Source organism: Montipora capricornis, chromosome 4, assembly GCF_036669925.1.
Source record: "Montipora capricornis isolate CH-2021 chromosome 4, ASM3666992v2, whole genome shotgun sequence".
Lineage (NCBI taxonomy): Eukaryota > Metazoa > Cnidaria > Anthozoa > Scleractinia > Acroporidae > Montipora > Montipora capricornis.
Genome location: NC_090886.1, coordinates 50,116,930 through 50,128,573, shown reverse-complemented (window position 1 = coordinate 50,128,573; position 11,644 = coordinate 50,116,930). Strand labels below are relative to the sequence as shown.

General features: G+C 41.3%; 1 pseudogene; it reads left to right on the top strand.

Moving 5' to 3' along the window:
• Window positions 1–7,963: 7,963 nt before the first annotated feature.
• LOC138044974 (uncharacterized) lies at window positions 7,964–10,412 on the top strand (annotated as a pseudogene).
• The last annotated feature ends 1,232 nt before the right edge of the window (window positions 10,413–11,644 follow it).

Sequence of the window (11,644 nt, the reverse complement as noted above, 5' to 3'; positions counted from 1 at the left end):
GATTTGTTCAGTTGCAGTTTTGAATATATAGCGGAAATCATTCTATTATCAGCTCTGTGATACGTTGTTTTGACTCCAGCATTAATTATCACAAGTAAACGGAAAACAGGAGACTGACGGAAAATGAAATTACGTCCGGTAAAGATAAAAGAAAAAAAGTCTCCGGCTTTAAGAGTACCCGACGATTTAGAAATGAGCCTTACTGCCAGTAAACATGCACATCTAAGTAAACCAGCACGCTCATTTATTCTTCTCTCAGAGCTTTACGTCAGGGGATGTATCGAAAACCAAGCACTCGAAAACGAAGAACATAGCACGAAGCACACAAAAGGTCGAAATCGAAATAAGCACCCTAAGTCGAAAATGAAGCAATCAAAACTTGAAAGCGAAGCACCCAATTTGCCAGTAGAAGATCGCTTTGACCATAGGTAAAAACCAAATTTGTTATTGTTGATCAGAATAAAAATCAACTTTCTACTTAAGATCGTTTTTCTGCTGTTTCTTAATATATCCTAGTGTTTATGAAGTTGGGTAGAGAGCAGAAAACCACTGTGGTCTTTAAATCCTTAAATGGTCTTACACCCGAGTATTGAAGCGATGTATTTATCGATCGATCTGATGTTACTAATTATTCACTGAGGGACTCCGTGAACAAATTTTCTGTTCCAATACCATTTATTTGGACGACAGTTTTAGCTATAATGGAGTGGTGCGGTGAGGTGCGGTGCGGTGCGGTGCGGTGCGGTGCTGTGCTGTGCTGTGCTTTGGAACAGCTCAGAATCACTGAATATCAAATAATTGTTATGGGGGTGCAGAGATTCGCTCTCTTGTCTCATATCCTCTTGTCCTGTCGGAAACAGGGTAATTTGTGCTGATTAAGCTAATGTTTATGTATGTCGCAAATCAATGAAGTGTAATGGCCCTGCCCAACGATAAATGTCAAACCTTTGAGTGGGCTAACATTTTAGCGTTTGGCCATTGTGTTTGATGACCATTCAACATGTTAGATAATGTTGGAACATGTTTCATACAGCATCAAACATTTGATTCAAAATCTTCCAACATTTCTTTTCTTCTCGTGTTGGATGTGTGAATTTTTCGTTTGGCCAGTCTCAACCAACATGTTGCAAGTGCGCATGCGCATTGTGATTAAAAAATCCATTCATTATCAAAGATACCTTACCCACAACCCTGTGAGTCTTACGTTTGATCAAGCGTGTAGACAGGATGTTTGGGATGTTTGATATGGTTTGGCCACCCCATAATTTTCAACATGTTGGATCTATGCAAACTCAGATTTGCATTGGTAATTAACTCCCTTGGGATTGTAATAATTTAGTATATAACAGAGTGTTTTGTGCCACACCCTGTCACTCAAGTTGAGGCCGTGAACTCGGGTGGTCTCGTTGCCTTTTGTGATACCCACCCGACTTACTATAGAATGTCAAGTTCAAGCTCCAGAGCAAATTCAAGTCCAGCAACCGGGCGATAACCAGGTTTACCACAGGTAGCTCAGGCTCACTGTGTGTGTGCCACGGAGGTAAATATAGAGAACATATGAGGCGAAGTTTAGGTCTGGAAATTTGCTAGAAAATAGAAATAAAAATCGATGAAACGTGGCACACACAGTGAGCCTGGGTTACCTGTGGGTTTACCAGGCGGCGGGACAGCCTCAGGCTCAACCAGTGGCGGCCCCTCAAGCTCAACCTGAGGTACCATATCATTTCTTGCCGTGGTAGTTCTATTGCGTCTAGTATTAGTTCTCCTTTTTTCTCTAGGAATCTTATAGTCCGTTTGAATTATTTGACCTGTGTGGCTTGCCTGGTGGTGCGTCGTTTGTCTGGCTTACGTGCGAGGACATGTTGAAGTTTATTTTGCTTGTGGGCTTAATGACCTGTGCGGCGTGCTTGGCGGGGTTACACTTTTAGCAATTTGTCTAACTTGATTTTTATAGTGTTGAATTCTACTTATGGGTTTTTGCCTGTGAAGTTTCTTGCCTGTGAGGTTTCTTGCCTGTGAGGTTTTTGCCTGTGAGGCCTGCCTGGTGACGCTACCTTTGAAGTATACGAGATACTGGCCTTTGAGATGTGCCTGGTGGGGCTAAATTTGTGAGTTGTTTTGCCTGTGAGGCGTCAGGGGATAAAGTATTCAAGCGTTCATTTCGTAATTCTTTTGCGGTTTTTTGAATAAGTTAAATATTTTGTTTCGGTTCAGTTTTCATTGGATTAAGTTTTTCAAGCGTTACGCGGCATTCTGGAATGTTGTGATGTTTCTTTTGTTTCGGTGGACTTTACAATGTTGTAAATTCTACACAACTTTCCGGCTGTGGACTTAATAATGTTGGTAAACTCTAGAGATTTACCGGTTGTGTGTAGTGCTCTGTATTTTGCTTTCTGATTTGCGTCTTTCATTATTGCTGTGGGCAATTCATGCGGTTTTTTAAACAAAAATATAGATGGTATATTTTTCTGGATTGTTCAGAGTCTTGTTGGCTTTTCATGTTTGTTGTTTTCTTTTACCTATGGTGACTATATTCCTAATAGAGAGACGGATTCTGTTTGAGCATGATATTTATAATATCATAGTGAGTCTCTGGTCGTTTGGGGCAATACAATTTATGTTTTTTTTTCTTTTAATTCGATGTAGAATGGTGCTGTTTTAGCGGCTGTAGTCGAGTACTTGTGTGATTGATTTCCAATAGGAAATTTGAATAAATTGTGTTTTGGTTAATACTTTTCTGTTTGGGTCATTTGTTTGCATTGCTTCGTAGAAGTCACAGGTTATTTGTTTTCAATTTTGGTTAGTTTAACAAAAACAGAAACAAAAAAAATTGGTTTGTTATTTAAAGGGCTTTAGTTTATGGAACCGTCTTCATGGTTGAATTTTCTTCGCGTTGAAGAATAAATGCAATGTAGAATATGGAGTAGGTTGCCATACCTACTTTCCTGCAACTTTTTTTTGTAATTTTTTTCTTGGTTCAGGGTCGGGGACGAGCAACTCCTGCTGGTCTGCCGCATACGGTAGCCACTAGACGTTCTGTTTTCAGATGTGTGCGGTTGCTTCTCTCCTGATCGGGAACCCCGTTTCTTGTTCACTCTATAGACCACTTTCGATATATTAAAATTCACTCCAAAACAAAAGGCATCATCTCGAGGCTCTGGGGAATAAACTCATACAAATCCTTATATTTTTCCCCAGAGCCTCGAGATGATGTCTTTTGTTTAGGCCTGAATTTTAATATATCGAAATTGGTCTATTGAAGTCACATTTTGATATTTTCACTCGACGTAGGATAATTTAATTCTGCAATTTTCCCTTTGTTTTTCTTTTCTCCGGCGTGAGTTCCGTTTTTGCTATTTTTCTGCGCTAGGCCATGAGTCTCCAGTTAAACTCAACTTTGGGAAAGGATAGTCGAGGTACCAGTTTAGATGAATTTAAACTTCAAGTAAGAGGTGTCAAGCCTAGAAGTGTGGCTTCTTGGGTGAATGTAAACGGGGTTCCCGTTCAGGACATAGTTAATAGAGGGGAATGGTTTGGAAGCTCGGCGAACATCAAAAGAGTAAACAAAGCAGCCAAGATTTAGGTTAGAAAGTCCACGACCGTGCACAATCTTTTGTTTTGCGCTAATACACTATGCATGAATTAAGTAACCAACACGTTTCTATTGGTTAGTTCCGCAGTATGGAGTAAACAACTATTGTGTTTTGTGCACGGTCAAGGCCAAAAAAGTGAACAAAAACCTACAACAAAGAAATTTGTCGGGTTTCATAACCATTCCCCTCTATTAACTATGTTCAGGAGGGAGCGACATTAGATGCCAAGTCCTGGAGTGAGGTGCTCTCATCTGGAAAAGTCCCGGATTTAGACTGTCTTTGTCCAAGAAACCCCGAATACTTTATAACCGGGGGTTTGCAACATAGTCTGGAAGCCTGGGACCTAGGCCTCCAAGAACACCCCTTAAGGGACTCTATCTCTGATTGGATAAAGGATAAAAGTAGATATTTTTAAATTTTCACAACCTTTTACCGGTGTATATAAGAAAGTTCGGTATTCTTCAATTTTGCTTTCTCAGAAGCAATTTCGTAATCATGTCTCTTGTAAAAATTTCAATGAATTCATTAGTAATGAGGTTATCAATCGAGTTGGAACGGGTGCGTTTAGGGTTTGGGGCGAGGTAGGTGTTAATAACCCTCCCCACCTTGTTCTTCCGTTAACTGTAGAACCCTCCAAGCCTAGGCTCTGTTTGGACGCGCGATTCTTAAATTTGTGGATGAGAGATCCTCCTTTTTCTCTTGACAAATTATCTGATGTGACTCGCTTTGTGTACCCAAAATCGTTTATGACGAAGTGCGACGATAAGTCAGGCTATGACCACATCCTCTTGTCAGAAGCTTCGCAATCATATTTTGGTTTCAGCTTTGGTGGTCTGTGGTTTGTTTGCACTACTTGACCGTTTGGTTGGAAGATATTACCTTTCGTTTACCATACAAGAGGGCTTTCGGGGTCAAGATTTTTGAGGTCGAAGGGTATCCCTTGCTCGTTTTATATCGATGATCGGTTAAATGGCGAACTCTTACCATCCTGTGGCCCGTGGTCGGTTCTTCCGGAGAAGAGGTTCGCCAACTTTCGATTGAGCGCGGCTAGAAATGTGCTTTGTTCGTAGTCTTGTCTGTTCTAGTGGAACTTGGTTACACGTAGTTTATTGGCATTAAAAAATCCGTCTTGTCCCCTACTACGTCTTTAGAATATTTGGGTTTTATTGTAGGTTCTACAAAGCAATCATTCTTAATTCCCGAGCGTAAGATTGAGTCGTTTGCCCGACTTAGAGAGAGTATCCTTGGTGGGAAGTCTTCTACTGCTCCTCTAAAAACTTTGCAGAGGTTTCAAGGGAAATGTATTCCTTTTTCGCTCCGGCCGCTAAACTTTTTATCAGAGAAGTATGTAGAGATATTTGATTGGTAAACTCCGATGGCATGGTTTCTTTGTCGAAACCTGTGTTGGAGGAAATAGCGCATTGGCGTTTCCTCGATAATTGGGAACAATGTCTCCTGTGGAGGGATGAGAAGCATCACAGTTTAACTCTCTCCACGGATGCGTCAAGGCATGGTTGGGGGTGTGTCATTCATTCTCCGTCTGGTGACCAGTCTCTTTTGGTGTATGCGATCAAAGCTTTACCGGACTCCATTCATAACTGTCGGATTGACGCCCGCTTGGCAGCAAGGTGGTCATTGACGTCTGGGCAGGACAGGGTAGTAAGTCTTTCTCACAGTTGACGTCGGTGACGAAGCAATTGTTTTTTGAATTGGCGTCCCGTAATATCCAACTAAACTTTCTATACGTTCCTTCCTGAGAGAATCTGGCGAATGATCCTTCTAGACGTCTTTCTTGTTGTGATTCGGCGCTTTCTTTGACTGCATTTGAGGCTATTGATAGAGCCTTCGGTGGTGCTCATGGTCTTTCATTTGATCTTTTGGACTTGGACTCCAATGCTGTCAGGGATAGAGTTGGTTATCCCTTACCTCACTTTTCTCCGTTTCCCAGCCCTCACTCAAGGGGTGTGGATTTTTTTTGTCAGGACTTGCACACAATGGACTGTATGTCTAACCCTTATGTTTTTCCTCTCTTTTCTCTTATTGGTGCGGTTTTGAAATTCCTTTATAGTTTTGGTATTCCATTTACAATTCTACCTCCTTTGTGTTCTCCTCGGAAGTATTGGTGTGCTGAATTGATGGCCCGTGCGTCTGATAATCTGTTCCTTGGAAAGAGAGGGGACATGAACGTTCTTTTGTCTCCCTCAAAGGGTGGCTATAGGGCCGTTCCTTGCCAAGTGGATTTGTGATTACATATCATAGACCATATACATAGATGGTGGTCAATACATTATTCTATTGTCCTTTTTCTAATATTCTAGACCAAGTAGCCTTGATAGCAGTTGACAAAATACAAAAGTTGATTTAGAACGAGGCTTGTTGGACTAACTGGCACACACAAAATAATAGTTTCTTGGCCTCCATTTATAAATACTGTCTATGATCGATGTTGACGCCTTTAAAAACATTTTCTGTTGCCAAGTGACTCTTGGTAACCGATTCATTGGCGTTTTCATTAAGTTGCAGAATCCATATTGCTGCATCTCAACAAAGAGATGGCGGTCTTGTTGGTGTCCCCACACCAACTCCGTTCGTTCCCGTGACTTATAGTGCCTCAAGGTAAATCAACATAGGCTTCGATTCTTTGGAAAATAAGACAGAAGCAATTGCGAAATTAGTATAGTTGATGACATGATTTCGAGTTTCCTAGATAAAAGCACAAGTAAATTTCCCAGACAAACAAAATTGCACGAGCCCGCGGGGCTGATTACATGATTTCGAGTTTGCTAGAAATAAGCGCAAGTAAATTTCTCAGACTAACAAAGTTGGATGAGCCCGCGGGGCTAATAATATACATAAAAAAAGGTGTGAAGATAGAAAAGAAAAACAAATGAAAAAGTGGCAGCATGCGCTTCAATTTCTATCTCCTCATTTGCATATGCGAGATCCCGTGAGAAAGCGCATGCGTGGTGAAGATCATTACAGCGTTGCATTCGGTGAAGGAAGATCCTAAGGATTTACGCTGGAGTTATCGTTTTAAAATCTCTTGCATCGACGCTTCAGCCATTCTACTAGTTTCCTCTACTTACAGACGAAAGTCTGTACGAGGGCTAAAGTATTCTTTGAGATCGAATTTTCAAATATTGGTTAAGATTTATTCCATTTAACGGCCATATCTCAAGACCACGAGAAACTAGGCCCACCGGCCATAGTAGAGTCAATTGACGAACGTCACATATCTGCTGAAGAAGCTACTGAAAAGCAGCTTCGAAAGGGTATTAATGCTGCTGCAACAACTGCCCGAAAGGGGAAAACCCCTGTTGGACGAGATATGTCCAGGTTTGAACCTAATTAGATGCACGCGGATTTCAATAAGCGTTACGAAGTGTCCCCTTGCTCTTCTAGCCAACTTCAACATCACTTGTGTCTCAGAATACAGACAATTTATGCCACAAAGTGTCCCCCAAAAGCTGCTCTTTAAGTGAAGATTAACTGCTGCATTTACCCAAAGCTAAAAATAACGCTAACCTTTACCATTACCTTATTGTTGAAAATAGGTAGCAAATGCTTAGACTTAAAGGGACACTTTGTGTTGGATGTCAAAATTGGGCGTGCATCTAATTAGGGTCAAACCTGGACGTAAGTGTGTTGGATAGGCAGAAAAGAGTTGCAAAGCCGCAGACGACCGCGAGAAAACAAGCTCTATCGATGGCGGGAAATCAAGCGGCGAAAGGAACGGCCACCGCTTCTTCCTCCAATTTAGTTGAGGAAATGGATGAAATAAAACAACAGCTGAAGCTTACAGCTTTCTGGCTCCCTTGAGAGCATAACACCAGTGATTACTGAAATTAAAGCGACCTACGACAATTATATATAACCAGGCCGTTGATGGCGACAGCGACGCTATAACGCGCTTATTGAAGTGAAGCGGATTTTAACTTGGCATCCACTGTGTCATCTGTATCAAACCCGCATGACGAACCCCCAAAGAAAAAAGCAAAGGAGGAATCCAGCATGCTCGCTGGTATGGCAAAAGTGGTACACAAACCGCAACAAAACGGCGAGGATGTGACGCTTGAATCAGCAGAGTTGATAAAACAACTGCTTAGCAAAGGTATGAGCAAAGAAGCCCGTGATGAGTTGATGAAAAAAATTCCTACGCCGGGCAACTGCAATCATTTTAGAAGTTGTTCGAGTCAACCCAGAAAAATTTAGCAGCGGTAGGAAAAAAGTTAAAACCGAAGATGCGTCATGCTACAGAAAGCCCAAAAACCCCTGCTAAAAGGGTATTACTTCAGTCACTACAATTCGAGATGACTTCATGAAAGCCAAAAAAGCTAGGTAATCAACCTGCCCCCTGAGCAGCAGCTATTATGAGAACCCTTTCTGACAGCATTTCGTTGTTAAGTGATGCTTCACATGGAATAGATCTCAGAAGGAGAACTTTTTTCAGATCAGACATGAAGCCTGAATACAGACTGCTATGCAGTGACAAAAAACCGGTTGAGGATGGCCTGGTGTTTTGTACTGAACTTGGCAAGTCAGTTAAGGATTTGTCAGAGGCTAATAAAGGGACTTCTAAAGTAACATTAAGACTAAAATGATCTCACAGCAGTAGTCACACGTTTCAGGGCGGGTCAGAGACCAGGAGATTATTCTCTTTTTTAGACCGTGGCAGAGGCGCTATTGCCAAGCAGAGAGGCGGGTATCGAAATCCACCACAGGGGAACCAACCTCCTTATCAGCCTCGACGATAGTGACAAAACCAAGAGAGAAACTTTTAAATAATGTTCAGGTGAGCGCTAACTCTAGTGACTGGCCAGTGCCAGGAAAGTCTGCTGTGCAATTTGAGAGAATACTGGTCAGTAACGATACTGTGCAGGCTGGTCAGTTAAAGTTTTGCATAAGACAATGGCAAACAATCACGTCTGACAAAGTAATCCTGGATATTGTAAAAGGTTATAAACTTGATTTTATTACAATGCCAACTCAGGCTTTCCCACCCCAACAACCAAAATTTGAGAAACATGAGGAAATGGCATTAAATACTCTCTTGGAAGAACTTATTCAGAAAGGGGTGATCGTAAAATGTTTTCATGAAGATGGAGAGTTCATATCACCAGTTTTTCTACGACCTAAGAAAAATGTAAATATCGCATTATATTGAATCTCAAAAAGTTAAACAAGCATATTGCCCACATCCATTTTAAGATAGACACCTTTCAATCATGTATCAATTTAATGAAGAAAAACTGCTATATGGGCTCACTTGACTAGTAAGATGCATATTATAGTATTTCCATCAGTCCACAATCGCAGAAATATTTGAAATTTAGAGTTGGGCACCAATTAAACAAATTTATTACATTGCCCAATGGTTTGAATTCTGCACCAAGAATCTTTACTAAACTCATGAAACCGGTGTACTCCACATTGCGAACCAGAGGCCACATTTTAAGTGGTTATCTTGATGACAGTTTCTTACTTGGTGATACCTCTGATCAATTCAAGGCGAATATAAACGATACCTGCTTCACTCCTTTTGGTGACCTGGGCTTTAATGTGTCAAGGGAAAAATCAATCACCCACCCAGCCCAGGTTATAGAACATCTAGGGTTTGTACTGAACTCTATTAACATACACAGAGACTCTCCCTAAGGAAAAAGTTGATACAATTATTCAGTTGGGAAGTGATATTTTGGAAAGCCAGTCTTGTTCAATCAGATCTGGAAAACTAATTGGCACTCTCGTGTCTTGTTCTCCGGATGTAGAATATGGCCCATTGTTCTACAAACAACTTGAACTTGAAAAGGTTGCTGCCCTTAAAAAAACACCGAGGGTCTTTTGAAGCTCAAATGCAGTTTTCAGAGCTGTCTAAGTCAGACATAAGATGGTGAACAACAAAAAGCTGGCAAAACATAAAGCCAATTTCTCACGGTAATCCTGATTTTACCATCACCACCGATGCCCTATTGAAAGGATGGGGTGCATACCGGCATGGTATGGAACCCACTGGCAGCAGATGGCTTGCTGAAGAAATTGCTGAATGTGAACATATTAACTGCCTTGCCCTAAAAGCCGCTAAATTAGGGCTCCTGTCCCTCTGTGAGAAAGAAGAGCATGTCCACATTCATTTACAGTCAGATGATGTTACCACAGTGACCTTCATTAACAATATGGGTGGTACACATTCTATGGCTTGTAACAAGGTTGCACGAGACAATTGGCTGTGCACATTACTAGCATTCAAAATGAAACTGCAGACAGACTTCGTCCAAACTTTCAGGATAGAACTGAATGGCAGCTACAACCAAGTGTTTTCAAATAGTTAACAAAGAAATGGGGAAGACCTGAGATAGATTTATTTGCCTCAAGGCATAATTATTAAATTAGGCCTATTGTATCATGGCGTGCAGACCCCGATGGCTATGCAACTGATGCAATGTGTTTGAGCTGGAGAGATAAATATGTTTATATTTTCCCTCCTTGTACCATGCTGTCCAGCTTTCTTCAAAAGTTGCAGGAAGATCAGGTCAGAGCCTTATTTATAGCCCCACTGTGGAGAACGCAAGTTTCGTTTCCAAAGTTGTGTCAAATGTTAATCAGCCAGCCATTACTTGTACCGAAGGAGGCCTCCCTTCTCCAGTTACCACACGACAGGACTAAACTGCACCCTCTGTGGCCCAAACTTCAACTGATGGCACGTCTCTTGTTAGGACGAGACTCAGACAGCAAAACATTTCAGCGCAAGCTTGGGACATCATCATGGAATCATGGAGGACAGGCACCACCAAACAGTGCAGAGTGTATTTGAATAAGTAGAAGAACTTTGTCAGAACCAGAACAACACATGCAAATCCCATTCATCCAACTGTAGCCAATGTTATTAATTTTTTGACATACTTTTATGATACTGGAAGCAGCTATTCAGCCATTAACACTGCCCGATGTGCATTATCTGCAACAGTAGACATTGCGGATAGCCCTTACACAGTGGGTGAATACCCCCTGATAAAGAGATTTGTCAAAGCAGTTTTCCAGTCCAGGCCACCATTTCCGAGATATCAGTCAATATGGGACGTATCCAAAGTTCTGGACCTCCTTAAAACTTGCAGTCCTAAAACGGGCTCTGAACTTGAAATACACCTGATTCCAAAATGGGCTCCATTTTAGTATTCTTTTGTTTCCATGCAAATTGGCCCTTATGGCCTCGCTTTCAAACGAAAAAATTCAAACGAATATTTAACCATGAACGAGGTTATTTTGCCTTCATATCCTGTGGATAAACGCTTGTGTGTAATGACATACTTAAAGGAGTATTTGATAAGAACAGAACCAGTTCGTAGCGCGGAACACACCAGATTATTTCTTAGTTTTAGTAAGCCTCACCAGCCAGTTTCCCAAAGTACGATTTCAAGGTGGGTCAAAACGGTCATGATGAAATCAGGTATAGACACTGTACACTTCAAGCCACACAGTACACGTGCAGCCTCCACTTCGATCAGCTGCTTTTAGGAAAAGTGTACCTCTAGAAACTATAATGGCTGCTGCAGGATGGTCCGCAGAATGTACTATTGCTACTTACTACAAGAAAGATGTAACCGAGGACAATAACTATGGACAATCCATTTTGAATTTCTTTGTTTAATTTCTACTTTTAGATGCCATTGTTGAGCGACAATAAACCTATTGTTGTGTTGTACAGTAGATTGTTGTTCATTGCTGTGACTTGCTATGGCCTTTGTGCTTTGAAGTCTCACGGGATCTCGAATATGCAACTGAGGAGATTAAAAATTAAAGAAGCCTTACTTGTAAGTTAAAGTTTGATTGGAATTCTATCTCCTCATTGATGCATAGAGAGATCACGTGCCCGCTCTAAATACGGGGTTCCCCACCCAGAGGGGTTGGTGAACATACATGGGCCATTGTCTTTAAAGGATGATCTTCACCACGCATGCGCTTTCTCACGTTATCTCTCTAGGCATCAATGAGGAGATAGAATTCCAATCAAATTCACTTTACAGGTAAGGCTTGTTTAATTTTTAAGTTATTGT